General features: G+C 54.8%; 58 non-coding genes across 58 annotated transcripts; 46 read left to right on the top strand and 12 right to left on the bottom strand.

Annotated features, from left to right (window-relative positions):
* Window positions 1-320: 320 nt before the first annotated feature.
* On the bottom strand, window positions 321-392 carry Trnag-ucc (transfer RNA glycine (anticodon UCC)). Its single transcript has one exon. It is a non-coding gene; the product is annotated as a tRNA-Gly (tRNA).
* A 340-nt stretch (window positions 393-732) lies between these two features.
* Window positions 733-803, top strand: Trnag-gcc (transfer RNA glycine (anticodon GCC)). Its single transcript has one exon. It is a non-coding gene; the product is annotated as a tRNA-Gly (tRNA).
* Window positions 804-1,184: 381 nt separating this feature from the next.
* Window positions 1,185-1,257, top strand: Trnam-cau (transfer RNA methionine (anticodon CAU)). The gene has a single exon. It is a non-coding gene; the product is annotated as a tRNA-Met (tRNA).
* A 305-nt stretch (window positions 1,258-1,562) lies between these two features.
* On the top strand, window positions 1,563-1,634 carry Trnae-uuc (transfer RNA glutamic acid (anticodon UUC)). Its single transcript has one exon. It is a non-coding gene; the product is annotated as a tRNA-Glu (tRNA).
* A 198-nt stretch (window positions 1,635-1,832) lies between these two features.
* On the top strand, window positions 1,833-1,906 carry Trnai-aau (transfer RNA isoleucine (anticodon AAU)). The gene has a single exon. It is a non-coding gene; the product is annotated as a tRNA-Ile (tRNA).
* A 592-nt stretch (window positions 1,907-2,498) lies between these two features.
* Trnag-ucc (transfer RNA glycine (anticodon UCC)) lies at window positions 2,499-2,570 on the bottom strand. The gene has a single exon. It is a non-coding gene; the product is annotated as a tRNA-Gly (tRNA).
* A 340-nt stretch (window positions 2,571-2,910) lies between these two features.
* Trnag-gcc (transfer RNA glycine (anticodon GCC)) lies at window positions 2,911-2,981 on the top strand. The gene has a single exon. It is a non-coding gene; the product is annotated as a tRNA-Gly (tRNA).
* A 381-nt stretch (window positions 2,982-3,362) lies between these two features.
* Trnam-cau (transfer RNA methionine (anticodon CAU)) lies at window positions 3,363-3,435 on the top strand. Its single transcript has one exon. It is a non-coding gene; the product is annotated as a tRNA-Met (tRNA).
* A 305-nt stretch (window positions 3,436-3,740) lies between these two features.
* Trnae-uuc (transfer RNA glutamic acid (anticodon UUC)) lies at window positions 3,741-3,812 on the top strand. Its single transcript has one exon. It is a non-coding gene; the product is annotated as a tRNA-Glu (tRNA).
* Window positions 3,813-4,010: 198 nt separating this feature from the next.
* Trnai-aau (transfer RNA isoleucine (anticodon AAU)) lies at window positions 4,011-4,084 on the top strand. Its single transcript has one exon. It is a non-coding gene; the product is annotated as a tRNA-Ile (tRNA).
* A 592-nt stretch (window positions 4,085-4,676) lies between these two features.
* Trnag-ucc (transfer RNA glycine (anticodon UCC)) lies at window positions 4,677-4,748 on the bottom strand. Its single transcript has one exon. It is a non-coding gene; the product is annotated as a tRNA-Gly (tRNA).
* A 340-nt stretch (window positions 4,749-5,088) lies between these two features.
* Trnag-gcc (transfer RNA glycine (anticodon GCC)) lies at window positions 5,089-5,159 on the top strand. Its single transcript has one exon. It is a non-coding gene; the product is annotated as a tRNA-Gly (tRNA).
* Window positions 5,160-5,540: 381 nt separating this feature from the next.
* Trnam-cau (transfer RNA methionine (anticodon CAU)) lies at window positions 5,541-5,613 on the top strand. The gene has a single exon. It is a non-coding gene; the product is annotated as a tRNA-Met (tRNA).
* Window positions 5,614-5,918: 305 nt separating this feature from the next.
* On the top strand, window positions 5,919-5,990 carry Trnae-uuc (transfer RNA glutamic acid (anticodon UUC)). The gene has a single exon. It is a non-coding gene; the product is annotated as a tRNA-Glu (tRNA).
* A 198-nt stretch (window positions 5,991-6,188) lies between these two features.
* On the top strand, window positions 6,189-6,262 carry Trnai-aau (transfer RNA isoleucine (anticodon AAU)). The gene has a single exon. It is a non-coding gene; the product is annotated as a tRNA-Ile (tRNA).
* Window positions 6,263-6,854: 592 nt separating this feature from the next.
* Trnag-ucc (transfer RNA glycine (anticodon UCC)) lies at window positions 6,855-6,926 on the bottom strand. The gene has a single exon. It is a non-coding gene; the product is annotated as a tRNA-Gly (tRNA).
* A 340-nt stretch (window positions 6,927-7,266) lies between these two features.
* Trnag-gcc (transfer RNA glycine (anticodon GCC)) lies at window positions 7,267-7,337 on the top strand. Its single transcript has one exon. It is a non-coding gene; the product is annotated as a tRNA-Gly (tRNA).
* Window positions 7,338-7,718: 381 nt separating this feature from the next.
* On the top strand, window positions 7,719-7,791 carry Trnam-cau (transfer RNA methionine (anticodon CAU)). The gene has a single exon. It is a non-coding gene; the product is annotated as a tRNA-Met (tRNA).
* A 305-nt stretch (window positions 7,792-8,096) lies between these two features.
* Window positions 8,097-8,168, top strand: Trnae-uuc (transfer RNA glutamic acid (anticodon UUC)). Its single transcript has one exon. It is a non-coding gene; the product is annotated as a tRNA-Glu (tRNA).
* A 198-nt stretch (window positions 8,169-8,366) lies between these two features.
* Trnai-aau (transfer RNA isoleucine (anticodon AAU)) lies at window positions 8,367-8,440 on the top strand. The gene has a single exon. It is a non-coding gene; the product is annotated as a tRNA-Ile (tRNA).
* Window positions 8,441-9,032: 592 nt separating this feature from the next.
* Trnag-ucc (transfer RNA glycine (anticodon UCC)) lies at window positions 9,033-9,104 on the bottom strand. The gene has a single exon. It is a non-coding gene; the product is annotated as a tRNA-Gly (tRNA).
* A 340-nt stretch (window positions 9,105-9,444) lies between these two features.
* On the top strand, window positions 9,445-9,515 carry Trnag-gcc (transfer RNA glycine (anticodon GCC)). Its single transcript has one exon. It is a non-coding gene; the product is annotated as a tRNA-Gly (tRNA).
* A 381-nt stretch (window positions 9,516-9,896) lies between these two features.
* On the top strand, window positions 9,897-9,969 carry Trnam-cau (transfer RNA methionine (anticodon CAU)). The gene has a single exon. It is a non-coding gene; the product is annotated as a tRNA-Met (tRNA).
* A 305-nt stretch (window positions 9,970-10,274) lies between these two features.
* Trnae-uuc (transfer RNA glutamic acid (anticodon UUC)) lies at window positions 10,275-10,346 on the top strand. Its single transcript has one exon. It is a non-coding gene; the product is annotated as a tRNA-Glu (tRNA).
* A 198-nt stretch (window positions 10,347-10,544) lies between these two features.
* Trnai-aau (transfer RNA isoleucine (anticodon AAU)) lies at window positions 10,545-10,618 on the top strand. Its single transcript has one exon. It is a non-coding gene; the product is annotated as a tRNA-Ile (tRNA).
* A 592-nt stretch (window positions 10,619-11,210) lies between these two features.
* Trnag-ucc (transfer RNA glycine (anticodon UCC)) lies at window positions 11,211-11,282 on the bottom strand. Its single transcript has one exon. It is a non-coding gene; the product is annotated as a tRNA-Gly (tRNA).
* Window positions 11,283-11,622: 340 nt separating this feature from the next.
* Window positions 11,623-11,693, top strand: Trnag-gcc (transfer RNA glycine (anticodon GCC)). The gene has a single exon. It is a non-coding gene; the product is annotated as a tRNA-Gly (tRNA).
* A 381-nt stretch (window positions 11,694-12,074) lies between these two features.
* Trnam-cau (transfer RNA methionine (anticodon CAU)) lies at window positions 12,075-12,147 on the top strand. The gene has a single exon. It is a non-coding gene; the product is annotated as a tRNA-Met (tRNA).
* Window positions 12,148-12,452: 305 nt separating this feature from the next.
* Trnae-uuc (transfer RNA glutamic acid (anticodon UUC)) lies at window positions 12,453-12,524 on the top strand. The gene has a single exon. It is a non-coding gene; the product is annotated as a tRNA-Glu (tRNA).
* A 198-nt stretch (window positions 12,525-12,722) lies between these two features.
* Window positions 12,723-12,796, top strand: Trnai-aau (transfer RNA isoleucine (anticodon AAU)). Its single transcript has one exon. It is a non-coding gene; the product is annotated as a tRNA-Ile (tRNA).
* A 592-nt stretch (window positions 12,797-13,388) lies between these two features.
* Trnag-ucc (transfer RNA glycine (anticodon UCC)) lies at window positions 13,389-13,460 on the bottom strand. Its single transcript has one exon. It is a non-coding gene; the product is annotated as a tRNA-Gly (tRNA).
* A 340-nt stretch (window positions 13,461-13,800) lies between these two features.
* Window positions 13,801-13,871, top strand: Trnag-gcc (transfer RNA glycine (anticodon GCC)). The gene has a single exon. It is a non-coding gene; the product is annotated as a tRNA-Gly (tRNA).
* A 381-nt stretch (window positions 13,872-14,252) lies between these two features.
* On the top strand, window positions 14,253-14,325 carry Trnam-cau (transfer RNA methionine (anticodon CAU)). The gene has a single exon. It is a non-coding gene; the product is annotated as a tRNA-Met (tRNA).
* A 305-nt stretch (window positions 14,326-14,630) lies between these two features.
* Trnae-uuc (transfer RNA glutamic acid (anticodon UUC)) lies at window positions 14,631-14,702 on the top strand. Its single transcript has one exon. It is a non-coding gene; the product is annotated as a tRNA-Glu (tRNA).
* Window positions 14,703-14,900: 198 nt separating this feature from the next.
* On the top strand, window positions 14,901-14,974 carry Trnai-aau (transfer RNA isoleucine (anticodon AAU)). The gene has a single exon. It is a non-coding gene; the product is annotated as a tRNA-Ile (tRNA).
* Window positions 14,975-15,566: 592 nt separating this feature from the next.
* Trnag-ucc (transfer RNA glycine (anticodon UCC)) lies at window positions 15,567-15,638 on the bottom strand. Its single transcript has one exon. It is a non-coding gene; the product is annotated as a tRNA-Gly (tRNA).
* A 340-nt stretch (window positions 15,639-15,978) lies between these two features.
* Trnag-gcc (transfer RNA glycine (anticodon GCC)) lies at window positions 15,979-16,049 on the top strand. Its single transcript has one exon. It is a non-coding gene; the product is annotated as a tRNA-Gly (tRNA).
* A 381-nt stretch (window positions 16,050-16,430) lies between these two features.
* Window positions 16,431-16,503, top strand: Trnam-cau (transfer RNA methionine (anticodon CAU)). The gene has a single exon. It is a non-coding gene; the product is annotated as a tRNA-Met (tRNA).
* A 305-nt stretch (window positions 16,504-16,808) lies between these two features.
* Trnae-uuc (transfer RNA glutamic acid (anticodon UUC)) lies at window positions 16,809-16,880 on the top strand. The gene has a single exon. It is a non-coding gene; the product is annotated as a tRNA-Glu (tRNA).
* Window positions 16,881-17,078: 198 nt separating this feature from the next.
* Window positions 17,079-17,152, top strand: Trnai-aau (transfer RNA isoleucine (anticodon AAU)). Its single transcript has one exon. It is a non-coding gene; the product is annotated as a tRNA-Ile (tRNA).
* A 592-nt stretch (window positions 17,153-17,744) lies between these two features.
* Trnag-ucc (transfer RNA glycine (anticodon UCC)) lies at window positions 17,745-17,816 on the bottom strand. The gene has a single exon. It is a non-coding gene; the product is annotated as a tRNA-Gly (tRNA).
* Window positions 17,817-18,156: 340 nt separating this feature from the next.
* Trnag-gcc (transfer RNA glycine (anticodon GCC)) lies at window positions 18,157-18,227 on the top strand. Its single transcript has one exon. It is a non-coding gene; the product is annotated as a tRNA-Gly (tRNA).
* Window positions 18,228-18,608: 381 nt separating this feature from the next.
* Trnam-cau (transfer RNA methionine (anticodon CAU)) lies at window positions 18,609-18,681 on the top strand. Its single transcript has one exon. It is a non-coding gene; the product is annotated as a tRNA-Met (tRNA).
* A 305-nt stretch (window positions 18,682-18,986) lies between these two features.
* On the top strand, window positions 18,987-19,058 carry Trnae-uuc (transfer RNA glutamic acid (anticodon UUC)). Its single transcript has one exon. It is a non-coding gene; the product is annotated as a tRNA-Glu (tRNA).
* Window positions 19,059-19,256: 198 nt separating this feature from the next.
* On the top strand, window positions 19,257-19,330 carry Trnai-aau (transfer RNA isoleucine (anticodon AAU)). Its single transcript has one exon. It is a non-coding gene; the product is annotated as a tRNA-Ile (tRNA).
* Window positions 19,331-19,932: 602 nt separating this feature from the next.
* Trnag-ucc (transfer RNA glycine (anticodon UCC)) lies at window positions 19,933-20,004 on the bottom strand. The gene has a single exon. It is a non-coding gene; the product is annotated as a tRNA-Gly (tRNA).
* A 340-nt stretch (window positions 20,005-20,344) lies between these two features.
* Trnag-gcc (transfer RNA glycine (anticodon GCC)) lies at window positions 20,345-20,415 on the top strand. The gene has a single exon. It is a non-coding gene; the product is annotated as a tRNA-Gly (tRNA).
* Window positions 20,416-20,796: 381 nt separating this feature from the next.
* Window positions 20,797-20,869, top strand: Trnam-cau (transfer RNA methionine (anticodon CAU)). Its single transcript has one exon. It is a non-coding gene; the product is annotated as a tRNA-Met (tRNA).
* A 305-nt stretch (window positions 20,870-21,174) lies between these two features.
* Window positions 21,175-21,246, top strand: Trnae-uuc (transfer RNA glutamic acid (anticodon UUC)). Its single transcript has one exon. It is a non-coding gene; the product is annotated as a tRNA-Glu (tRNA).
* A 198-nt stretch (window positions 21,247-21,444) lies between these two features.
* On the top strand, window positions 21,445-21,518 carry Trnai-aau (transfer RNA isoleucine (anticodon AAU)). The gene has a single exon. It is a non-coding gene; the product is annotated as a tRNA-Ile (tRNA).
* Window positions 21,519-22,110: 592 nt separating this feature from the next.
* On the bottom strand, window positions 22,111-22,182 carry Trnag-ucc (transfer RNA glycine (anticodon UCC)). The gene has a single exon. It is a non-coding gene; the product is annotated as a tRNA-Gly (tRNA).
* A 340-nt stretch (window positions 22,183-22,522) lies between these two features.
* On the top strand, window positions 22,523-22,593 carry Trnag-gcc (transfer RNA glycine (anticodon GCC)). Its single transcript has one exon. It is a non-coding gene; the product is annotated as a tRNA-Gly (tRNA).
* Window positions 22,594-22,974: 381 nt separating this feature from the next.
* Trnam-cau (transfer RNA methionine (anticodon CAU)) lies at window positions 22,975-23,047 on the top strand. The gene has a single exon. It is a non-coding gene; the product is annotated as a tRNA-Met (tRNA).
* A 305-nt stretch (window positions 23,048-23,352) lies between these two features.
* Window positions 23,353-23,424, top strand: Trnae-uuc (transfer RNA glutamic acid (anticodon UUC)). Its single transcript has one exon. It is a non-coding gene; the product is annotated as a tRNA-Glu (tRNA).
* Window positions 23,425-23,622: 198 nt separating this feature from the next.
* Window positions 23,623-23,695, top strand: Trnai-aau (transfer RNA isoleucine (anticodon AAU)). Its single transcript has one exon. It is a non-coding gene; the product is annotated as a tRNA-Ile (tRNA).
* A 702-nt stretch (window positions 23,696-24,397) lies between these two features.
* Trnag-ucc (transfer RNA glycine (anticodon UCC)) lies at window positions 24,398-24,469 on the bottom strand. The gene has a single exon. It is a non-coding gene; the product is annotated as a tRNA-Gly (tRNA).
* A 340-nt stretch (window positions 24,470-24,809) lies between these two features.
* On the top strand, window positions 24,810-24,880 carry Trnag-gcc (transfer RNA glycine (anticodon GCC)). The gene has a single exon. It is a non-coding gene; the product is annotated as a tRNA-Gly (tRNA).
* Window positions 24,881-25,261: 381 nt separating this feature from the next.
* On the top strand, window positions 25,262-25,334 carry Trnam-cau (transfer RNA methionine (anticodon CAU)). The gene has a single exon. It is a non-coding gene; the product is annotated as a tRNA-Met (tRNA).
* The last annotated feature ends 235 nt before the right edge of the window (window positions 25,335-25,569 follow it).

The following is a 25,569-nucleotide window of genomic DNA, read 5'->3' as shown; positions in this document are numbered from 1 at the left end:
CTGTTGGCAGTTTTACTTCCTATTTTTCTTTCTCCTTTGTTTTCGGAGCTACAGCCCGGTTCGGTCAGGGAGACGCCACCGTGAAATGAACGGGCGTGCTGTGTGTACATCGCCCCGCCTCTCCTTACCTCTCTCAGTCGTTTCTCGTGCTTGTCGTTTTGATATAGGCCGATTGGAGAGCGTCAGCTCTCGCGTCAGTCGAGACAAGTCGAGACAGTCGAGACACACTATAGGCTGGTCTGCAGCGAGTAAGAGGGGGAAAAAACATTAAGTTAAGGGCGCGTGGCGAAAGTACTCATACGTGAAATTAAAAAGCCTGTTGCGGTGGCCGGGAATCGAACCCGGACCAACTGCTTGGAAGGCAACTATGCTGACCATTACACCACCACCGCACAAGCGAGCGCCCCGACGCCGCGCTGTGTCGGCTTCCCGCCTGTCGGCAGCGGCCGAAGGTGATCGTACCTGGCAGGCGCATTTCGAGGTAGGCTAGGGGAGCACATCCAGGCGCGTTCGGACAGCGTATCCGCGCACATTTCGCATCCTTGGCAAGAGTCGGCGCCGGCGACGCAAGAGTACGCAGAGGACCGCGTTCTGGCGGCATTTTTAAGCAGTACAGTGCAGGATTCAGCGTCTGCAGCATCTTCTCGACAGAATGCTACGGCGCTTGACGGCAGTCCCACTTTCCCTTGAGACATCTGCTCGGGAAGCAGCGTGCAGTTACTACCGGCCCGAGCATCGGTGGTTCAGTGGCAGAGTGCTCGCCTGCCACGCGGGCGGCCCGGGTTCGATTCCCGGCCGATGCATCATTTTGCTTTTCCCACGATAATGCTGCCGTGTGGCTTGCGCGCTTGAGATGCACGATCCACATGAATGTATAGCTGGATTCCCTTGAGAAGAACCGAGAACGCAGCACTCGCGGGTCCCCACTAGGACGCTCGCATGGTGTTCTACAGACTAGCGTCGGCCTGGCCTCACAAGTTGCTGTGTCCAGGTGCCTCCGAGGCACTGAACGTTAACGACAAGGAGTGCTGCCTATCGTTTGCAAAAGCTGCAGCAACACCGCAATCAACTGGGCTGGCAATGCACGTGTAGCAACAGAACACGTTATCCAGGAAGTACAGTGTCTTTACGTCTAACATTGGGTGTGGTACTTAGCCAGTTTCCAGGACAAGCGCTTCACCTGTGCCTCGGTAGCGCAGTAGGCAGCGCGTAAGTCTCATAATCTTAAGGTCGTGAGTTCGATCCTCACCCGGGGCATTTAATTTTCTGTGACTGATGGTGATGCTGTTGCTAGGGCACCAACTTATTTCTTGTTTGTTATCCACAACGTTTTCAACGCTTCAGCGGGAAAATGTTTACTCCCTGTTATTGCTACTTACAGCTTCCCTTTTCCTCTTCTCCTAGCACAGCATGAAGCCAAAAACATTGCTCTGAGACGTTTGAGGTGCGCGCCTTGCCAGTCAGTATGCGCAAAGACGCTCGCAAAGAGAGAAGGGCGCCGACGCGGGACACGACACGAAATGCTACAAGCGACCGTCCGATCCTCGTCAGGAACGCCCACATCCGGTGTGGTCTAGTGGCTAGGATACCTGGCTTTCACCCAGGAGGCCCGGGTTCGATTCCCGGTACCGGAACGGAGCTTTTTCCACACGAATCGTGACAAGTTTGAGCTGTCCGAGCTGCCGTTTCCCGTCCTGCTCGCAATATATCTACTGTTTCGTGACCGTCAGCAGAGTATAGACGAGGGAAGCAGACATCCGACGACCATAGAAATGGTGTACGGCTTCATGCCATACGTTTGCAGCGTAGGGCTGAGCGAGCGCAACTGTCGAGGCCCGTTAGCTCAGTTGGTTAGAGCGTCGTGCTAATAACGCGAAGGTCGTGGGTTCGATCCCCCCACGGGCCACAACGCTTTTACTACCACGAAAAGGCAGCGCCGATTTCAGCTGGCGAGTGTGATGACCAAAAGATCATCACCCTGCGTGGAAGTTGACAGAGGATCCGAACCCGACTTGTCGGGAAGCGCTACAGCATTCACTCGGCAATGGCCATAATACGTTGAATACACTGGTTCTCAACCGATAAAGAGAAGATGAAAGGAAATGTCCGATTGCCGATGCGTAACAACTTTGGCCCTTGTCGGTACTTGGGCGGGAGAGCGCATGGGGACACAGGGTACTGTTGGCAGTTTTACTTCCTATTTTTCTTTCTCCTTTGTTTTCGGAGCTACAGCCCGGTTCGGTCAGGGAGACGCCACCGTGAAATGAACGGGCGTGCTGTGTGTACATCGCCCCGCCTCTCCTTACCTCTCTCAGTCGTTTCTCGTGCTTGTCGTTTTGATATAGGCCGATTGGAGAGCGTCAGCTCTCGCGTCAGTCGAGACAAGTCGAGACAGTCGAGACACACTATAGGCTGGTCTGCAGCGAGTAAGAGGGGGAAAAAACATTAAGTTAAGGGCGCGTGGCGAAAGTACTCATACGTGAAATTAAAAAGCCTGTTGCGGTGGCCGGGAATCGAACCCGGACCAACTGCTTGGAAGGCAACTATGCTGACCATTACACCACCACCGCACAAGCGAGCGCCCCGACGCCGCGCTGTGTCGGCTTCCCGCCTGTCGGCAGCGGCCGAAGGTGATCGTACCTGGCAGGCGCATTTCGAGGTAGGCTAGGGGAGCACATCCAGGCGCGTTCGGACAGCGTATCCGCGCACATTTCGCATCCTTGGCAAGAGTCGGCGCCGGCGACGCAAGAGTACGCAGAGGACCGCGTTCTGGCGGCATTTTTAAGCAGTACAGTGCAGGATTCAGCGTCTGCAGCATCTTCTCGACAGAATGCTACGGCGCTTGACGGCAGTCCCACTTTCCCTTGAGACATCTGCTCGGGAAGCAGCGTGCAGTTACTACCGGCCCGAGCATCGGTGGTTCAGTGGCAGAGTGCTCGCCTGCCACGCGGGCGGCCCGGGTTCGATTCCCGGCCGATGCATCATTTTGCTTTTCCCACGATAATGCTGCCGTGTGGCTTGCGCGCTTGAGATGCACGATCCACATGAATGTATAGCTGGATTCCCTTGAGAAGAACCGAGAACGCAGCACTCGCGGGTCCCCACTAGGACGCTCGCATGGTGTTCTACAGACTAGCGTCGGCCTGGCCTCACAAGTTGCTGTGTCCAGGTGCCTCCGAGGCACTGAACGTTAACGACAAGGAGTGCTGCCTATCGTTTGCAAAAGCTGCAGCAACACCGCAATCAACTGGGCTGGCAATGCACGTGTAGCAACAGAACACGTTATCCAGGAAGTACAGTGTCTTTACGTCTAACATTGGGTGTGGTACTTAGCCAGTTTCCAGGACAAGCGCTTCACCTGTGCCTCGGTAGCGCAGTAGGCAGCGCGTAAGTCTCATAATCTTAAGGTCGTGAGTTCGATCCTCACCCGGGGCATTTAATTTTCTGTGACTGATGGTGATGCTGTTGCTAGGGCACCAACTTATTTCTTGTTTGTTATCCACAACGTTTTCAACGCTTCAGCGGGAAAATGTTTACTCCCTGTTATTGCTACTTACAGCTTCCCTTTTCCTCTTCTCCTAGCACAGCATGAAGCCAAAAACATTGCTCTGAGACGTTTGAGGTGCGCGCCTTGCCAGTCAGTATGCGCAAAGACGCTCGCAAAGAGAGAAGGGCGCCGACGCGGGACACGACACGAAATGCTACAAGCGACCGTCCGATCCTCGTCAGGAACGCCCACATCCGGTGTGGTCTAGTGGCTAGGATACCTGGCTTTCACCCAGGAGGCCCGGGTTCGATTCCCGGTACCGGAACGGAGCTTTTTCCACACGAATCGTGACAAGTTTGAGCTGTCCGAGCTGCCGTTTCCCGTCCTGCTCGCAATATATCTACTGTTTCGTGACCGTCAGCAGAGTATAGACGAGGGAAGCAGACATCCGACGACCATAGAAATGGTGTACGGCTTCATGCCATACGTTTGCAGCGTAGGGCTGAGCGAGCGCAACTGTCGAGGCCCGTTAGCTCAGTTGGTTAGAGCGTCGTGCTAATAACGCGAAGGTCGTGGGTTCGATCCCCCCACGGGCCACAACGCTTTTACTACCACGAAAAGGCAGCGCCGATTTCAGCTGGCGAGTGTGATGACCAAAAGATCATCACCCTGCGTGGAAGTTGACAGAGGATCCGAACCCGACTTGTCGGGAAGCGCTACAGCATTCACTCGGCAATGGCCATAATACGTTGAATACACTGGTTCTCAACCGATAAAGAGAAGATGAAAGGAAATGTCCGATTGCCGATGCGTAACAACTTTGGCCCTTGTCGGTACTTGGGCGGGAGAGCGCATGGGGACACAGGGTACTGTTGGCAGTTTTACTTCCTATTTTTCTTTCTCCTTTGTTTTCGGAGCTACAGCCCGGTTCGGTCAGGGAGACGCCACCGTGAAATGAACGGGCGTGCTGTGTGTACATCGCCCCGCCTCTCCTTACCTCTCTCAGTCGTTTCTCGTGCTTGTCGTTTTGATATAGGCCGATTGGAGAGCGTCAGCTCTCGCGTCAGTCGAGACAAGTCGAGACAGTCGAGACACACTATAGGCTGGTCTGCAGCGAGTAAGAGGGGGAAAAAACATTAAGTTAAGGGCGCGTGGCGAAAGTACTCATACGTGAAATTAAAAAGCCTGTTGCGGTGGCCGGGAATCGAACCCGGACCAACTGCTTGGAAGGCAACTATGCTGACCATTACACCACCACCGCACAAGCGAGCGCCCCGACGCCGCGCTGTGTCGGCTTCCCGCCTGTCGGCAGCGGCCGAAGGTGATCGTACCTGGCAGGCGCATTTCGAGGTAGGCTAGGGGAGCACATCCAGGCGCGTTCGGACAGCGTATCCGCGCACATTTCGCATCCTTGGCAAGAGTCGGCGCCGGCGACGCAAGAGTACGCAGAGGACCGCGTTCTGGCGGCATTTTTAAGCAGTACAGTGCAGGATTCAGCGTCTGCAGCATCTTCTCGACAGAATGCTACGGCGCTTGACGGCAGTCCCACTTTCCCTTGAGACATCTGCTCGGGAAGCAGCGTGCAGTTACTACCGGCCCGAGCATCGGTGGTTCAGTGGCAGAGTGCTCGCCTGCCACGCGGGCGGCCCGGGTTCGATTCCCGGCCGATGCATCATTTTGCTTTTCCCACGATAATGCTGCCGTGTGGCTTGCGCGCTTGAGATGCACGATCCACATGAATGTATAGCTGGATTCCCTTGAGAAGAACCGAGAACGCAGCACTCGCGGGTCCCCACTAGGACGCTCGCATGGTGTTCTACAGACTAGCGTCGGCCTGGCCTCACAAGTTGCTGTGTCCAGGTGCCTCCGAGGCACTGAACGTTAACGACAAGGAGTGCTGCCTATCGTTTGCAAAAGCTGCAGCAACACCGCAATCAACTGGGCTGGCAATGCACGTGTAGCAACAGAACACGTTATCCAGGAAGTACAGTGTCTTTACGTCTAACATTGGGTGTGGTACTTAGCCAGTTTCCAGGACAAGCGCTTCACCTGTGCCTCGGTAGCGCAGTAGGCAGCGCGTAAGTCTCATAATCTTAAGGTCGTGAGTTCGATCCTCACCCGGGGCATTTAATTTTCTGTGACTGATGGTGATGCTGTTGCTAGGGCACCAACTTATTTCTTGTTTGTTATCCACAACGTTTTCAACGCTTCAGCGGGAAAATGTTTACTCCCTGTTATTGCTACTTACAGCTTCCCTTTTCCTCTTCTCCTAGCACAGCATGAAGCCAAAAACATTGCTCTGAGACGTTTGAGGTGCGCGCCTTGCCAGTCAGTATGCGCAAAGACGCTCGCAAAGAGAGAAGGGCGCCGACGCGGGACACGACACGAAATGCTACAAGCGACCGTCCGATCCTCGTCAGGAACGCCCACATCCGGTGTGGTCTAGTGGCTAGGATACCTGGCTTTCACCCAGGAGGCCCGGGTTCGATTCCCGGTACCGGAACGGAGCTTTTTCCACACGAATCGTGACAAGTTTGAGCTGTCCGAGCTGCCGTTTCCCGTCCTGCTCGCAATATATCTACTGTTTCGTGACCGTCAGCAGAGTATAGACGAGGGAAGCAGACATCCGACGACCATAGAAATGGTGTACGGCTTCATGCCATACGTTTGCAGCGTAGGGCTGAGCGAGCGCAACTGTCGAGGCCCGTTAGCTCAGTTGGTTAGAGCGTCGTGCTAATAACGCGAAGGTCGTGGGTTCGATCCCCCCACGGGCCACAACGCTTTTACTACCACGAAAAGGCAGCGCCGATTTCAGCTGGCGAGTGTGATGACCAAAAGATCATCACCCTGCGTGGAAGTTGACAGAGGATCCGAACCCGACTTGTCGGGAAGCGCTACAGCATTCACTCGGCAATGGCCATAATACGTTGAATACACTGGTTCTCAACCGATAAAGAGAAGATGAAAGGAAATGTCCGATTGCCGATGCGTAACAACTTTGGCCCTTGTCGGTACTTGGGCGGGAGAGCGCATGGGGACACAGGGTACTGTTGGCAGTTTTACTTCCTATTTTTCTTTCTCCTTTGTTTTCGGAGCTACAGCCCGGTTCGGTCAGGGAGACGCCACCGTGAAATGAACGGGCGTGCTGTGTGTACATCGCCCCGCCTCTCCTTACCTCTCTCAGTCGTTTCTCGTGCTTGTCGTTTTGATATAGGCCGATTGGAGAGCGTCAGCTCTCGCGTCAGTCGAGACAAGTCGAGACAGTCGAGACACACTATAGGCTGGTCTGCAGCGAGTAAGAGGGGGAAAAAACATTAAGTTAAGGGCGCGTGGCGAAAGTACTCATACGTGAAATTAAAAAGCCTGTTGCGGTGGCCGGGAATCGAACCCGGACCAACTGCTTGGAAGGCAACTATGCTGACCATTACACCACCACCGCACAAGCGAGCGCCCCGACGCCGCGCTGTGTCGGCTTCCCGCCTGTCGGCAGCGGCCGAAGGTGATCGTACCTGGCAGGCGCATTTCGAGGTAGGCTAGGGGAGCACATCCAGGCGCGTTCGGACAGCGTATCCGCGCACATTTCGCATCCTTGGCAAGAGTCGGCGCCGGCGACGCAAGAGTACGCAGAGGACCGCGTTCTGGCGGCATTTTTAAGCAGTACAGTGCAGGATTCAGCGTCTGCAGCATCTTCTCGACAGAATGCTACGGCGCTTGACGGCAGTCCCACTTTCCCTTGAGACATCTGCTCGGGAAGCAGCGTGCAGTTACTACCGGCCCGAGCATCGGTGGTTCAGTGGCAGAGTGCTCGCCTGCCACGCGGGCGGCCCGGGTTCGATTCCCGGCCGATGCATCATTTTGCTTTTCCCACGATAATGCTGCCGTGTGGCTTGCGCGCTTGAGATGCACGATCCACATGAATGTATAGCTGGATTCCCTTGAGAAGAACCGAGAACGCAGCACTCGCGGGTCCCCACTAGGACGCTCGCATGGTGTTCTACAGACTAGCGTCGGCCTGGCCTCACAAGTTGCTGTGTCCAGGTGCCTCCGAGGCACTGAACGTTAACGACAAGGAGTGCTGCCTATCGTTTGCAAAAGCTGCAGCAACACCGCAATCAACTGGGCTGGCAATGCACGTGTAGCAACAGAACACGTTATCCAGGAAGTACAGTGTCTTTACGTCTAACATTGGGTGTGGTACTTAGCCAGTTTCCAGGACAAGCGCTTCACCTGTGCCTCGGTAGCGCAGTAGGCAGCGCGTAAGTCTCATAATCTTAAGGTCGTGAGTTCGATCCTCACCCGGGGCATTTAATTTTCTGTGACTGATGGTGATGCTGTTGCTAGGGCACCAACTTATTTCTTGTTTGTTATCCACAACGTTTTCAACGCTTCAGCGGGAAAATGTTTACTCCCTGTTATTGCTACTTACAGCTTCCCTTTTCCTCTTCTCCTAGCACAGCATGAAGCCAAAAACATTGCTCTGAGACGTTTGAGGTGCGCGCCTTGCCAGTCAGTATGCGCAAAGACGCTCGCAAAGAGAGAAGGGCGCCGACGCGGGACACGACACGAAATGCTACAAGCGACCGTCCGATCCTCGTCAGGAACGCCCACATCCGGTGTGGTCTAGTGGCTAGGATACCTGGCTTTCACCCAGGAGGCCCGGGTTCGATTCCCGGTACCGGAACGGAGCTTTTTCCACACGAATCGTGACAAGTTTGAGCTGTCCGAGCTGCCGTTTCCCGTCCTGCTCGCAATATATCTACTGTTTCGTGACCGTCAGCAGAGTATAGACGAGGGAAGCAGACATCCGACGACCATAGAAATGGTGTACGGCTTCATGCCATACGTTTGCAGCGTAGGGCTGAGCGAGCGCAACTGTCGAGGCCCGTTAGCTCAGTTGGTTAGAGCGTCGTGCTAATAACGCGAAGGTCGTGGGTTCGATCCCCCCACGGGCCACAACGCTTTTACTACCACGAAAAGGCAGCGCCGATTTCAGCTGGCGAGTGTGATGACCAAAAGATCATCACCCTGCGTGGAAGTTGACAGAGGATCCGAACCCGACTTGTCGGGAAGCGCTACAGCATTCACTCGGCAATGGCCATAATACGTTGAATACACTGGTTCTCAACCGATAAAGAGAAGATGAAAGGAAATGTCCGATTGCCGATGCGTAACAACTTTGGCCCTTGTCGGTACTTGGGCGGGAGAGCGCATGGGGACACAGGGTACTGTTGGCAGTTTTACTTCCTATTTTTCTTTCTCCTTTGTTTTCGGAGCTACAGCCCGGTTCGGTCAGGGAGACGCCACCGTGAAATGAACGGGCGTGCTGTGTGTACATCGCCCCGCCTCTCCTTACCTCTCTCAGTCGTTTCTCGTGCTTGTCGTTTTGATATAGGCCGATTGGAGAGCGTCAGCTCTCGCGTCAGTCGAGACAAGTCGAGACAGTCGAGACACACTATAGGCTGGTCTGCAGCGAGTAAGAGGGGGAAAAAACATTAAGTTAAGGGCGCGTGGCGAAAGTACTCATACGTGAAATTAAAAAGCCTGTTGCGGTGGCCGGGAATCGAACCCGGACCAACTGCTTGGAAGGCAACTATGCTGACCATTACACCACCACCGCAAAAGCGAGCGCCCCGACGCCGCGCTGTGTCGGCTTCCCGCCTGTCGGCAGCGGCCGAAGGTGATCGTACCTGGCAGGCGCATTTCGAGGTAGGCTAGGGGAGCACATCCAGGCGCGTTCGGACAGCGTATCCGCGCACATTTCGCATCCTTGGCAAGAGTCGGCGCCGGCGACGCAAGAGTACGCAGAGGACCGCGTTCTGGCGGCATTTTTAAGCAGTACAGTGCAGGATTCAGCGTCTGCAGCATCTTCTCGACAGAATGCTACGGCGCTTGACGGCAGTCCCACTTTCCCTTGAGACATCTGCTCGGGAAGCAGCGTGCAGTTACTACCGGCCCGAGCATCGGTGGTTCAGTGGCAGAGTGCTCGCCTGCCACGCGGGCGGCCCGGGTTCGATTCCCGGCCGATGCATCATTTTGCTTTTCCCACGATAATGCTGCCGTGTGGCTTGCGCGCTTGAAATGCACGATCCACATGAATGTATAGCTGGATTCCCTTGAGAAGAACCGAGAACGCAGCACTCGCGGGTCCCCACTAGGACGCTCGCATGGTGTTCTACAGACTAGCGTCGGCCTGGCCTCACAAGTTGCTGTGTACAGGTGCCTCCGAGGCACTGAACGTTAACGACAAGGAGTGCTGCCTATCGTTTGCAAAAGCTGCAGCAACACCGCAATCAACTGGGCTGGCAGTGCACGTGTAGCAACAGAACACGTTATCCAGGAAGTACAGTGTCTTTACGTCTAACATTGGGTGTGGTACTTAGCCAGTTTCCAGGACAAGCGCTTCACCTGTGCCTCGGTAGCGCAGTAGGCAGCGCGTAAGTCTCATAATCTTAAGGTCGTGAGTTCGATCCTCACCCGGGGCATTTAATTTTCTGTGACTGATGGTGATGCTGTTGCTAGGGCACCAACTTATTTCTTGTTTGTTATCCACAACGTTTTCAACGCTTCAGCGGGAAAATGTTTACTCCCTGTTATTGCTACTTACAGCTTCCCTTTTCCTCTTCTCCTAGCACAGCATGAAGCCAAAAACATTGCTCTGAGACGTTTGAGGTGCGCGCCTTGCCAGTCAGTATGCGCAAAGACGCTCGCAAAGAGAGAAGGGCGCCGACGCGGGACACGACACGAAATGCTACAAGCGACCGTCCGATCCGCGTCAGGAACGCCCACATCCGGTGTGGTCTAGTGGCTAGGATACCTGGCTTTCACCCAGGAGGCCCGGGTTCGATTCCCGGTACCGGAACGGAACTTTTTCCACACGAATCGTGACAAGTTTGAGCTGTCCGAGCTGCCGTTTCCTGTCCTGCTCGCAATATATCTACTGTTTCGTGACCGTCAGCAGAGTATAGACGAGGGAAGCAGACATCCGACGACCATAGAAATGGTGTACGGCTTCATGCCATACGTTTGCAGCGTAGGGCTGAGCGAGCGCAACTGTCGAGGCCCGTTAGCTCAGTTGGTTAGAGCGTCGTGCTAATAACGCGAAGGTCGTGGGTTCGATCCCCCCACGGGCCACAACGCTTTTACTACCACGAAAAGGCAGCGCCGATTTCAGCTGGCGAGTGTGATGACCAAAAGATCATCACCCTGCGTGGAAGTTGACAGAGGATCCGAACCCGACTTGTCGGGAAGCGCTACAGCATTCACTCGGCAATGGCCATAATACGTTGAATACACTGGTTCTCAACCGATAAAGAGAAGATGAAAGGAAATGTCCGATTGCCGATGCGTAACAACTTTGGCCCTTGTCGGTACTTGGGCGGGAGAGCGCATGGGGACACAGGGTACTGTTGGCAGTTTTACTTCCTATTTTTCTTTCTCCTTTGTTTTCGGAGCTACAGCCCGGTTCGGTCAGGGAGACGCCACCGTGAAATGAACGGGCGTGCTGTGTGTACATCGCCCCGCCTCTCCTTACCTCTCTCAGTCGTTTCTCGTGCTTGTCGTTTTGATATAGGCCGATTGGAGAGCGTCAGCTCTCGCGTCAGTCGAGACAAGTCGAGACAGTCGAGACACACTATAGGCTGGTCTGCAGCGAGTAAGAGGGGGAAAAAACATTAAGTTAAGGGCGCGTGGCGAAAGTACTCATACGTGAAATTAAAATGCCTGTTGCGGTGGCCGGGAATCGAACCCGGACCAACTGCTTGGAAGGCAACTATGCTGACCATTACACCACCACCGCACAAGCGAGCGCCCCGACGCCGCGCTGTGTCGGCTTCCCGCCTGTCGGCAGCGGCCGAAGGTGATCGTACCTGGCAGGCGCATTTCGAGGTAGGCTAGGGGAGCACATCCAGGCGCGTTCGGACAGCGTATCCGCGCACATTTCGCATCCTTGGCAAGAGTCGGCGCCGGCGACGCAAGAGTACGCAGAGGACCGCGTTCTGGCGGCATTTTTAAGCAGTACAGTGCAGGATTCAGCGTCTGCAGCATCTTCTCGACAGAATGCTACGGCGCTTGACGGCAGTCCCACTTTCCCTTGAGACATCTGCTCGGGAAGCAGCGTGCAGTTACTACCGGCCCGAGCATCGGTGGTTCAGTGGCAGAGTGCTCGCCTGCCACGCGGGCGGCCCGGGTTCGATTCCCGGCCGATGCATCATTTTGCTTTTCCCACGATAATGCTGCCGTGTGGCTTGCGCGCTTGAGATGCACGATCCACATGAATGTATAGCTGGATTCCCTTGAGAAGAACCGAGAACGCAGCACTCGCGGGTCCCCACTAGGACGCTCGCATGGTGTTCTACAGACTAGCGTCGGCCTGGCCTCACAAGTTGCTGTGTCCAGGTGCCTCCGAGGCACTGAACGTTAACGACAAGGAGTGCTGCCTATCGTTTGCAAAAGCTGCAGCAACACCGCAATCAACTGGGCTGGCAATGCACGTGTAGCAACAGAACACGTTATCCAGGAAGTACAGTGTCTTTACGTCTAACATTGGGTGTGGTACTTAGCCAGTTTCCAGGACAAGCGCTTCACCTGTGCCTCGGTAGCGCAGTAGGCAGCGCGTAAGTCTCATAATCTTAAGGTCGTGAGTTCGATCCTCACCCGGGGCATTTAATTTTCTGTGACTGATGGTGATGCTGTTGCTAGGGCACCAACTTATTTCTTGTTTGTTATCCACAACGTTTTCAACGCTTCAGCGGGAAAATGTTTACTCCCTGTTATTGCTACTTACAGCTTCCCTTTTCCTCTTCTCCTAGCACAGCATGAAGCCAAAAACATTGCTCTGAGACGTTTGAGGTGCGCGCCTTGCCAGTCAGTATGCGCAAAGACGCTCGCAAAGAGAGAAGGGCGCCGACGCGGGACACGACACGAAATGCTACAAGCGACCGTCCGATCCTCGTCAGGAACGCCCACATCCGGTGTGGTCTAGTGGCTAGGATACCTGGCTTTCACCCAGGAGGCCCGGGTTCGATTCCCGGTACCGGAACGGAGCTTTTTCCACACGAATCGTGACAAGTTTGAGCTGTCCGAGCTGCCGTTTCCCGTCCTGCTCGCAATATATCTACTGTTTCGTGACCGTCAGCAGAGTATAGACGAGGGAAGCAGACATCCGACGACCATAGAAATGGTGTACGGCTTCATGCCATACGTTTGCAGCGTAGGGCTGAGCGAGCGCAACTGTCGAGGCCCGTTAGCTCAGTTGGTTAGAGCGTCGTGCTAATAACGCGAAGGTCGTGGGTTCGATCCCCCCACGGGCCACAACGCTTTTACTACCACGAAAAGGCAGCGCCGATTTCAGCTGGCGAGTGTGATGACCAAAACATCATCACCCTGCGTGGAAGTTGACAGAGGATCCGAACCCGACTTGTCGGGAAGCGCTACAGCATTCACTCGGCAATGGCCATAATACGTTGAATACACTGGTTCTCAACCGATAAAGAGAAGATGAAAGGAAATGTCCGATTGCCGATGCGTAACAACTTTGGCCCTTGTCGGTACTTGGGCGGGAGAGCGCATGGGGACACAGGGTACTGTTGGCAGTTTTACTTCCTATTTTTCTTTCTCCTTTGTTTTCGGAGCTACAGCCCGGTTCGGTCAGGGAGACGCCACCGTGAAATGAACGGGCGTGCTGTGTGTACATCGCCCCGCCTCTCCTTACCTCTCTCAGTCGTTTCTCGTGCTTGTCGTTTTGATATAGGCCGATTGGAGAGCGTCAGCTCTCGCGTCAGTCGAGACAAGTCGAGACAGTCGAGACACACTATAGGCTGGTCTGCAGCGAGTAAGAGGGGGAAAAAACATTAAGTTAAGGGCGCGTGGCGAAAGTACTCATACGTGAAATTAAAAAGCCTGTTGCGGTGGCCGGGAATCGAACCCGGACCAACTGCTTGGAAGGCAACTATGCTGACCATTACACCACCACCGCACAAGCGAGCGCCCCGACGCCGCGCTGTGTCGGCTTCCCGCCTGTCGGCAGCGGCCGAAGGTGATCGTACCTGGCAGGCGCATTTCGAGGTAGGCTAGGGGAGCACATCCAGGCGCGTTCGGACAGCGTATCCGCGCACATTTCGCATCCTTGGCAAGAGTCGGCGCCGGCGACGCAAGAGTACGCAGAGGACCGCGTTCTGGCGGCATTTTTAAGCAGTACAGTGCAGGATTCAGCGTCTGCAGCATCTTCTCGACAGAATGCTACGGCGCTTGACGGCAGTCCCACTTTCCCTTGAGACATCTGCTCGGGAAGCAGCGTGCAGTTACTACCGGCCCGAGCATCGGTGGTTCAGTGGCAGAGTGCTCGCCTGCCACGCGGGCGGCCCGGGTTCGATTCCCGGCCGATGCATCATTTTGCTTTTCCCACGATAATGCTGCCGTGTGGCTTGCGCGCTTGAGATGCACGATCCACATGAATGTATAGCTGGATTCCCTTGAGAAGAACCGAGAACGCAGCACTCGCGGGTCCCCACTAGGACGCTCGCATGGTGTTCTACAGACTAGCGTCGGCCTGGCCTCACAAGTTGCTGTGTCCAGGTGCCTCCGAGGCACTGAACGTTAACGACAAGGAGTGCTGCCTATCGTTTGCAAAAGCTGCAGCAACACCGCAATCAACTGGGCTGGCAATGCACGTGTAGCAACAGAACACGTTATCCAGGAAGTACAGTGTCTTTACGTCTAACATTGGGTGTGGTACTTAGCCAGTTTCCAGGACAAGCGCTTCACCTGTGCCTCGGTAGCGCAGTAGGCAGCGCGTAAGTCTCATAATCTTAAGGTCGTGAGTTCGATCCTCACCCGGGGCATTTAATTTTCTGTGACTGATGGTGATGCTGTTGCTAGGGCACCAACTTATTTCTTGTTTGTTATCCACAACGTTTTCAACGCTTCAGCGGGAAAATGTTTACTCCCTGTTATTGCTACTTACAGCTTCCCTTTTCCTCTTCTCCTAGCACAGCATGAAGCCAAAAACATTGCTCTGAGACGTTTGAGGTGCGCGCCTTGCCAGTCAGTATGCGCAAAGACGCTCGCAAAGAGAGAAGGGCGCCGACGCGGGACACGACACGAAATGCTACAAGCGACCGTCCGATCCGCCGCAGGAACGCACACATCCGGTGTGGTCTAGTGGCTATGATACCTGGCTTTCACCCAGGAGGCCCGGGTTCGATTCCCGGTATCGGAACGGAACTTTTTCCACACGAATCGTGACAAGTTTGAGCTGTCCGAGCTGCCGTTTCCTGTCCTGCTCGCAATATATCTACTGTTTCGTGACCGTCAGCAGAGTATAGACGAGGGAAGCAGACATCCGACGACCATAGAAATGGTGTACGGCTTCATGCCATACGTTTGCAGCGTAGGGCTGAGCGAGCGCAACTGTCGAGGCCCGTTAGCTCAGTTGGTTAGAGCGTCGTGCTAATAACGCGAAGGTCGTGGGTTCGATCCCCCCACGGGCCACAACGCTTTTACTACCACGAAAAGGCAGCGCCGATTTCAGCTGGCGAGTGTGATGACCAAAAGATCATCACCCTGCGTGGAAGTTGACAGAGGATCCGAACCCGACTTGTCGGGAAGCGCTACAGCATTCACTCGGCAATGGCCATAATACGTTGAATACACTGGTTCTCAACCGATAAAGAGAAGATGAAAGGAAATGTCCGATTGCCGATGCGTAACAACTTTGGCCCTTGTCGGTACTTGGGCGGGAGAGCGCATGGGGACACAGGGTACTGTTGGCAGTTTTACTTCCTATTTTTCTTTCTCCTTTGTTTTCGGAGCTACAGCCCGGTTCGGTCAGGGAGACGCCACCGTGAAATGAACGGGCGTGCTGTGTGTACATCGCCCCGCCTCTCCTTACCTCTCTCAGTCGTTTCTCGTGCTTGTCGTTTTGATATAGGCCGATTGGAGAGCGTCAGCTCTCGCGTCAGTCGAGACAAGTCGAGACAGTCGAGACACACTATAGGCTGGTCTGCAGCGAGTAAGAGGGGGAAAAAACATTAAGTTAAGGGCGCGTGGCGAAAGTACTCATACGTGAAATTAAAAAGCCTGTTGCGGTGGCCGGGAATCGAACCCGGACCAACTGCTTGGAAGGCAACTATGCTGACCATTACACCACCACCGCACAAGCGAACGCCCCGACGCCGCGCTGTGTCGGCTTCCCGCCTGTCGGCAGCGGCCGAAGGTGATCGTACCTGGCAGGCGCATTTCGAGGTAGGCTAGGGGAGCACATCCAGGCGCGTTCGGACAGCGTATCCGCGCACATTTCGCATCCTTGGCAAGAGTCGGCGCCGGCGACGCAAGAGTACGCAGAGGACCGCGTTCTGGCGGCATTTTTAAGCAGTACAGTGCAGGATTCAGCGTCTGCAGCATCTTCTCGACAGAATGCTACGGCGCTTGACGGCAGTCCCACTTTCCCTTGAGACATCTGCTCGGGAAGCAGCGTGCAGTTACTACCGGCCCGAGCATCGGTGGTTCAGTGGCAGAGTGCTCGCCTGCCACGCGGGCGGCCCGGGTTCGATTCCCGGCCGATGCATCATTTTGCTTTTCCCACGATAATGCTGCCGTGTGGCTTGCGCGCTTGAGATGCACGATCCACATGAATGTATAGCTGGATTCCCTTGAGAAGAACCGAGAACGCAGCACTCGCGGGTCCCCACTAGGACGCTCGCATGGTGTTCTACAGACTAGCGTCGGCCTGGCCTCACAAGTTGCTGTGTCCAGGTGCCTCCGAGGCACTGAACGTTAACGACAAGGAGTGCTGCCTATCGTTTGCAAAAGCTGCAGCAACACCGCAATCAACTGGGCTGGCAATGCACGTGTAGCAACAGAACACGTTATCCAGGAAGTACAGTGTCTTTACGTCTAACATTGGGTGTGGTACTTAGCCAGTTTCCAGGACAAGCGCTTCACCTGTGCCTCGGTAGCGCAGTAGGCAGCGCGTAAGTCTCATAATCTTAAGGTCGTGAGTTCGATCCTCACCCGGGGCATTTAATTTTCTGTGACTGATGGTGATGCTGTTGCTAGGGCACCAACTTATTTCTTGTTTGTTATCCACAACGTTTTCAACGCTTCAGCGGGAAAATGTTTACTCCCTGTTATTGCTACTTACAGCTTCCCTTTTCCTCTTCTCCTAGCACAGCATGAAGCCAAAAACATTGCTCTGAGACGTTTGAGGTGCGCGCCTTGCCAGTCAGTATGCGCAAAGACGCTCGCAAAGAGAGAAGGGCGCCGACGCGGGACACGACACGAAATGCTACAAGCGACCGTCCGATCCTCGTCAGGAACGCCCACATCCGGTGTGGTCTAGTGGCTAGGATACCTGGCTTTCACCCAGGAGGCCCGGGTTCGATTCCCGGTACCGGAACGGAGCTTTTTCCACACGAATCGTGACAAGTTTGAGCTGTCCGAGCTGCCGTTTCCCGTCCTGCTCGCAATATATCTACTGTTTCGTGACCGTCAGCAGAGTATAGACGAGGGAAGCAGACATCCGACGACCATAGAAATGGTGTACGGCTTCATGCCATACGTTTGCAGCGTAGGGCTGAGCGAGCGCAACTGTCGAGGCCCGTTAGCTCAGTTGGTTAGACCGTCGTGCTAATAACGCGAAGGTCGTGGGTTCGATCCCCCCACGGGCCACAACGCTTTTACTACCACGAAAAGGCAGCGCCGATTTCAGCTGGCGAGTGTGATGACCAAAAGATCATCACCCTGCGTGGAAGTTGACAGAGGATCCGAACCCGACTTGTCGGGAAGCGCTACAGCATTCACTCGGCAATGGCCATAATACGTTGAATACACTGGTTCTCAACCGATAAAGAGAAGATGAAAGGAAATGTCCGATTGCCGATGCGTAACAACTTTGGCCCTTGTCGGTACTTGGGCGGGAGAGCGCATGGGGACACAGGGTACTGTTGGCAGTTTTACTTCCTATTTTTCTTTCTCCTTTGTTTTCGGAGCTACAGCCCGGTTCGGTCAGGGAGACGCCACCGTGAAATGAACGGGCGTGCTGTGTGTACATCGCCCCGCCTCTCCTTACCTCTCTCAGTCGTTTCTCGTGCTTGTCGTTTTGATATAGGCCGATTGGAGAGCGTCAGCTCTCGCGTCAGTCGAGACAAGTCGAGACAGTCGAGACACACTATAGGCTGGTCTGCAGCGAGTAAGAGGGGGAAAAAACATTAAGTTAAGGGCGCGTGGCGAAAGTACTCATACGTGAAATTAAAAAGCCTGTTGCGGTGGCCGGGAATCGAACCCGGACCAACTGCTTGGAAGGCAACTATGCTGACCATTACACCACCACCGCACAAGCGAGCGCCCCGACGCCGCGCTGTGTCGGCTTCCCGCCTGTCGGCAGCGGCCGAAGGTGATCGTACCTGGCAGGCGCATTTCGAGGTAGGCTAGGGGAGCACATCCAGGCGCGTTCGGACAGCGTATCCGCGCACATTTCGCATCCTTGGCAAGAGTCGGCGCCGGCGACGCAAGAGTACGCAGAGGACCGCGTTCTGGCGGCATTTTTAAGCAGTACAGTGCAGGATTCAGCGTCTGCAGCATCTTCTCGACAGAATGCTACGGCGCTTGACGGCAGTCCCACTTTCCCTTGAGACATCTGCTCGGGAAGCAGCGTGCAGTTACTACCGGCCCGAGCATCGGTGGTTCAGTGGCAGAGTGCTCGCCTGCCACGCGGGCGGCCCGGGTTCGATTCCCGGCCGGTGCATCATTTTGCTTTTCCCACGATAATGCTGCCGTGTGGCTTGCGCGCTTGAGATGCACGATCCACATGAATGTATAGCTGGATTCCCTTGAGAAGAACCGAGAACGCAGCACTCGCGGGTCCCCACTAGGACGCTCGCATGGTGTTCTACAGACTAGCGTCGGCCTGGCCTCACAAGTTGCTGTGTCCAGGTGCCTCCGAGGCACTGAACGTTAACGACAAGGAGTGCTGCCTATCGTTTGCAAAAGCTGCAGCAACACCGCAATCAACTGGGCTGGCAATGCACGTGTAGCAACAGAACACGTTATCCAGGAAGTACAGTGTCTTTACGTCTAACATTGGGTGTGGTACTTAGCCAGTTTCCAGGACAAGCGCTTCACCTGTGCCTCGGTAGCGCAGTAGGCAGCGCGTAAGTCTCATAATCTTAAGGTCGTGAGTTCGATCCTCACCCGGGGCATTTAATTTTCTGTGACTGATGGTGATGCTGTTGCTAGGGCACCAACTTATTTCTTGTTTGTTATCCACAACGTTTTCAACGCTTCAGCGGGAAAATGTTTACTCCCTGTTATTGCTACTTACAGCTTCCCTTTTCCTCTTCTCCTAGCACAGCATGAAGCCAAAAACATTGCTCTGAGACGTTTGAGGTGCGCGCCTTGCCAGTCAGTATGCGCAAAGACGCTCGCAAAGAGAGAAGGGCGCCGACGCGGGACACGACACGAAATGCTACAAGCGACCGTCCGATCCGCGTCAGGAACGCCCACATCCGGTGTGGTCTAGTGGCTAGGATACCTGGCTTTCACCCAGGAGGCCCGGGTTCGATTCCCGGTACCGGAACGGAACTTTTTCCACACGAATCGTGACAAGTTTGAGCTGTCCGAGCTGCCGTTTCCCGTCCTGCTCGCAATATATCTACTGTTTCGTGACCGTCAGCAGAGTATAGACGAGGGAAGCAGACATCCGACGACCATAGAAATGGTGTACGGCTTCATGCCATACGTTTGCAGCGTAGGGCTGAGCGAGCGCAACTGTCGAGGCCCGTTAGCTCAGTTGGTTAGAGCGTCGTGCTAATAACGCGAAGGTCGTGGGTTCGATCCCCCCACGGGCCACAACGCTTTTACTACCACGAAAAGGCAGCGCCGATTTCAGCTGGCGAGTGTGATGACCAAAACATCATCACCCTGCGTGGAAGTTGACAGAGGATCCGAACCCGACTTGTCGGGAAGCGCTACAGCATTCACTCGGCAATGGCCATAATATGTTGAATACACTGGTTCTCAACCGATAAAGAGAAGATGAAAGGAAATGTCCGATTGCCGATGCGTAACAACTTTGGCCCTTGTCGGTACTTGGGCGGGAGAGCGCATGGGGACACAGGGTACTGTTGGCAGTTTTACTTCCTATTTTTCTTTCTCCTTTGTTTTCGGAGCTACAGCCCGATTCGGTCAGGGAGACGCCACCGTGAAATGAACGGGCGTGCTGTGTGTACATCGCCTCGCCTCTCCTTACCTCTCTCAGTCGTTTCTCGTGCTTGTCGTTTTGATATAGGCCGATTGGAGAGCGTCAGCTCTCGCGTCAGCTGAGCAAAGTCGAGACAAGTCGAGACAGTCGAGACACACTATAGGCTGGTCTGCAGCGAGTAAGAGGGGGAAAAAACATTAAGTTAAGGGCGCGTGGCGAAAGTACTCATACGTGACATTAAAAAGCCTGTTGCGGTGGCCGGGAATCGAACCCGGACCAACTGCTTGGAAGGCAACTATGCTGACCATTACACCACCACCGCACAAGCGAGCGCCCCGACGCCGCGCTGTGTCGGCTTCCCGCCTGTCGGCAGCGGCCGAAGGTGATCGTACCTGGCAGGCGCATTTCGAGGTAGGCTAGGGGAGCACATCCAGGCGCGTTCGGACAGCGTATCCGCGCACATTTCGCATCCTTGGCAAGAGTCGGCGCCGGCGACGCAAGAGTACGCAGAGGACCGCGTTCTGGCGGCATTTTTAAGCAGTACAGTGCAGGATTCAGCGTCTGCAGCATCTTCTCGACAGAATGCTACGGCGCTTGACGGCAGTCCCACTTTCCCTTGAGACATCTGCTCGGGAAGCAGCGTGCAGTTACTACCGGCCCGAGCATCGGTGGTTCAGTGGCAGAGTGCTCGCCTGCCACGCGGGCGGCCCGGGTTCGATTCCCGGCCGATGCATCATTTTGCTTTTCCCACGATAATGCTGCCGTGTGGCTTGCGCGCTTGAGATGCACGATCCACATGAATGTATAGCTGGATTCCCTTGAGAAGAACCGAGAACGCAGCACTCGCGGGTCCCCACTAGGACGCTCGCATGGTGTTCTACAGACTAGCGTCGGCCTGGCCTCACAAGTTGCTGTGTCCAGGTGCCTCCGAGGCACTGAACGTTAACGACAAGGAGTGCTGCCTATCGTTTGCAAAAGCTGCAGCAACACCGCAATCAACTGGGCTGGCAATGCACGTGTAGCAACAGAACACGTTATCCAGGAAGTACAGTGTCTTTACGTCTAACATTGGGTGTGGTACTTAGCCAGTTTCCAGGACAAGCGCTTCACCTGTGCCTCGGTAGCGCAGTAGGCAGCGCGTAAGTCTCATAATCTTAAGGTCGTGAGTTCGATCCTCACCCGGGGCATTTAATTTTCTGTGACTGATGGTGATGCTGTTGCTAGGGCACCAACTTATTTCTTGTTTGTTATCCACAACGTTTTCAACGCTTCAGCGGGAAAATGTTTACTCCCTGTTATTGCTACTTACAGCTTCCCTTTTCCTCTTCTCCTAGCACAGCATGAAGCCAAAAACATTGCTCTGAGACGTTTGAGGTGCGCGCCTTGCCAGTCAGTATGCGCAAAGACGCTCGCAAAGAGAGAAGGGCGCCGACGCGGGACACGACACGAAATGCTACAAGCGACCGTCCGATCCTCGTCAGGAACGCCCACATCCGGTGTGGTCTAGTGGCTAGGATACCTGGCTTTCACCCAGGAGGCCCGGGTTCGATTCCCGGTACCGGAACGGAGCTTTTTCCACACGAATCGTGACAAGTTTGAGCTGTCCGAGCTGCCGTTTCCCGTCCTGCTCGCAATATATCTACTGTTTCGTGACCGTCAGCAGAGTATAGACGAGGGAAGCAGACATCCGACGACCATAGAAATGGTGTACGGCTTCATGCCATACGTTTGCAGCGTAGGGCTGAGCGAGCGCAACTGTCGAGGCCCGTTAGCTCAGTTGGTTAGAGCGTCGTGCTAATAACGCGAAGGTCGTGGGTTCGATCCCCCCACGGGCCACAACGCTTTTACTACCACGAAAAGGCAGCGCCGATTTCAGCTGGCGAGTGTGATGACCAAAAGATCATCACCCTGCGTGGAAGTTGACAGAGGATCCGAACCCGACTTGTCGGGAAGCGCTACAGCATTCACTCGGCAATGGCCATAATACGTTGAATACACTGGTTCTCAACCGATAAAGAGAAGATGAAAGGAAATGTCCGATTGCCGATGCGTAACAACTTTGGCCCTTGTCGGTACTTGGGCGGGAGAGCGCATGGGGACACAGGGTACTGTTGGCAGTTTTACTTCCTATTTTTCTTTCTCCTTTGTTTTCGGAGCTACAGCCCGGTTCGGTCAGGGAGACGCCACCGTGAAATGAACGGGCGTGCTGTGTGTACATCGCCCCGCCTCTCCTTACCTCTCTCAGTCGTTTCTCGTGCTTGTCGTTTTGATATAGGCCGATTGGAGAGCGTCAGCTCTCGCGTCAGTCGAGACAAGTCGAGACAGTCGAGACACACTATAGGCTGGTCTGCAGCGAGTAAGAGGGGGAAAAAACATTAAGTTAAGGGCGCGTGGCGAAAGTACTCATACGTGAAATTAAAAAGCCTGTTGCGGTGGCCGGGAATCGAACCCGGACCAACTGCTTGGAAGGCAACTATGCTGACCATTACACCACCACCGCACAAGCGAGCGCCCCGACGCCGCGCTGTGTCGGCTTCCCGCCTGTCGGCAGCGGCCGAAGGTGATCGTACCTGGCAGGCGCATTTCGAGGTAGGCTAGGGGAGCACATCCAGGCGCGTTCGGACAGCGTATCCGCGCACATTTCGCATCCTTGGCAAGAGTCGGCGCCGGCGACGCAAGAGTACGCAGAGGACCGCGTTCTGGCGGCATTTTTAAGCAGTACAGTGCAGGATTCAGCGTCTGCAGCATCTTCTCGACAGAATGCTACGGCGCTTGACGGCAGTCCCACTTTCCCTTGAGACATCTGCTCGGGAAGCAGCGTGCAGTTACTACCGGCCCGAGCATCGGTGGTTCAGTGGCAGAGTGCTCGCCCGCCACGCGGGCGGCCCGGGTTCGATTCCCGGCCGATGCATCATTTTGCTTTTCCCACGATAATGCTGCCGTGTGGCTTGCGCGCTTGAGATGCACGATCCACATGAATGTATAGCTGGATTCCCTTGAGAAGAACCGAGAACGCAGCACTCGCGGGTCCCCACTAGGACGCTCGCATGGTGTTCTACAGACTAGCGTCGGCCTGGCCTCACAAGTTGCTGTGTCCAGGTGCCTCCGAGGCACTGAACGTTAACGACAAGGAGTGCTGCCTATCGTTTGCAAAAGCTGCAGCAACACCGCAATCAACTGGGCTGGCAATGCACGTGTAGCAACAGAACACGTTATCCAGGAAGTACAGTGTCTTTACGTCTAACATTGGGTGTGGTACTTAGCCAGTTTCCAGGACAAGCGCTTCACCTGTGCCTCGGTAGCGCAGTAGGCAGCGCGTAAGTCTCATAATCTTAAGGTCGTGAGTTCGATCCTCACCCGGGGCATTTAATTTTCTGTGACTGATGGTGATGCTGTTGCTAGGGCACCAACTTATTTCTTGTTTGTTATCCACAACGTTTTCAACGCTTCAGCGGGAAAATGTTTACTCCCTGTTATTGCTACTTACAGCTTCCCTTTTCCTCTTCTCCTAGCACAGCATGAAGCCAAAAACATTGCTCTGAGACGTTTGAGGTGCGCGCCTTGCCAGTCAGTATGCGCAAAGACGCTCGCAAAGAGAGAAGGGCGCCGACGCGGGACACGACACGAAATGCTACAAGCGACCGTCCGATCCGCCGCAGGAACGCACACATCCGGTGTGGTCTAGTGGCTAGGATACCTGGCTTTCACCCAGGAGGCCCGGGTTCGATTCCCGGTACCGGAACGGAACTTTTTCCACACGAATCGTGACAAGTTTGAGCTGTCCGAGCTGCCGTTTCCTGTCCTGCTCGCAATATATCTACTGTTTCGTGACCGTCAGCAGAGTATAGACGAGGGAAGCAGACATCCGACGACCATAGAAATGGTGTACGGCTTCATGCCATACGTTTGCAGCGTAGGGCTGAGCGAGCGCAACTGTCGAGGCCCGTTAGCTCAGTTGGTTAGAGCGTCGTGCTAATAACGCGAAGGTCGTGGGTTCGATCCCCCACGGGCCACAACGCTTTTACTACCACGAAAAGGCAGCGCCGATTTCAGCTGGCGAGTGTGATGACCAAAAGATCATCACCCTGCGTGGAAGTTGACAGAGGATACGAACCCGACTTGTCGGGAAGCGCTACAGCATTCACTCGGCAATGGCCATAATACGTTGAATACACTGGTTCTCAACCGATAAAGAGAAGATGAAAGGAAATGTCCGATTGCCGATGCGTAACAACTTTGGCCCTTGTCGGTACTTGGGCGGGAGAGCGCATGGGGACACAGGGTACTGTTGGCAGTTTTACTTCCTATTTTTCTTTCTCCTTTGTTTTCGGAGCTACAGCCCGGTTCGGTCAGGGAGACGCCACCGTGAAATGAACGGGCGTGCTGTGTGTACATCGCCCCGCCTCTCCTTACCTCTCTCAGTCGTTTCTCGTGCTTGTCGTTTTGATATAGGCCGATTGGAGAGCGTCAGCTCTCGCGTCAGCTGAGCAAAGTCGAGACAAGTCGAGACAAGTCGAGACAAGTCGAGACAAGTCGAGACAAGTCGAGACAAGTCGAGACAAGTCGAGACAAGTCGAGACAAGTCGAGACAAGTCGAGACAAGTCGAGACAGTCGAGACACACTATAGGCTGGTCTGCAGCGAGTAAGAGGGGGAAAAAACATTAAGTTAAGGGCGCGTGGCGAAAGTACTCATACGTGACATTAAAAAGCCTGTTGCGGTGGCCGGGAATCGAACCCGGACCAACTGCTTGGAAGGCAACTATGCTGACCATTACACCACCACCGCACAAGCGAGCGCCCCGACGCCGCGCTGTGTCGGCTTCCCGCCTGTCGGCAGCGGCCGAAGGTGATCGTACCTGGCAGGCGCATTTCGAGGTAGGCTAGGGGAGCACATCCAGGCGCGTTCGGACAGCGTATCCGCGCACATTTCGCATCCTTGGCAAGAGTCGGCGCCGGCGACGCAAGAGTACGCAGAGGACCGCGTTCTGGCGGCATTTTTAAGCAGTACAGTGCAGGATTCAGCGTCTGCAGCATCTTCTCGACAGAATGCTACGGCGCTTGACGGCAGTCCCACTTTCCCTTGAGACATCTGCTCGGGAAGCAGCGTGCAGTTACTACCGGCCCGAGCATCGGTGGTTCAGTGGCAGAGTGCTCGCCTGCCACGTGGGCGGCCCGGGTTCGATTCCCGGCCGATGCATCATTTTGCTTTTCCCACGATAATGCTGCCGTGTGGCTTGCGCGCTTGAGATGCACGATCCACATGAATGTATAGCTGGATTCCCTTGAGAAGAACCGAGAACGCAGCACTCGCGGGTCCCCACTAGGACGCTCGCATGGTGTTCTACAGACTAGCGTCGGCCTGGCCTCACAAGTTGCTGTGTCCAGGTGCCTCCGAGGCACTGAACGTTAACGACAAGGAGTGCTGCCTATCGTTTGCAAAAGCTGCAGCAACACCGCAATCAACTGGGCTGGCAATGCACGTGTAGCAACAGAACACGTTATCCAGGAAGTACAGTGTCTTTACGTCTAACATTGGGTGTGGTACTTCGCCAGTTTCCAGGACAAGCGCTTCACCTGTGCCTCGGTAGCGCAGTAGGCAGCGCGTAAGTCTCATAATCTTAAGGTCGTGAGTTCGATCCTCACCCGGGGCATTTAATTTTCTGTGACTGATGGTGATGCTGTTGCTAGGGCACCAACTTATTTCTTGTTTGTTATCCACAACGTTTTCAACGCTTCAGCGGGAAAATGTTTACTCCCTGTTATTGCTACTTACAGCTTCCCTTTTCCTCTTCTCCTAGCACAGCATGAAGCCAAAAACATTGCTCTGAGACGTTTGAGGTGCGCGCCTTGCCAGTCAGTATGCGCAAAGACGCTCGCAAAGAGAGA

This window comes from Schistocerca nitens, chromosome 2 (genome assembly GCF_023898315.1).
Source record: "Schistocerca nitens isolate TAMUIC-IGC-003100 chromosome 2, iqSchNite1.1, whole genome shotgun sequence".
Lineage (NCBI taxonomy): Eukaryota > Metazoa > Arthropoda > Insecta > Orthoptera > Acrididae > Schistocerca > Schistocerca nitens.
Note: the sequence above shows the minus strand (reverse complement) of the source record. Positions and strands in the feature narration are given on the sequence as shown.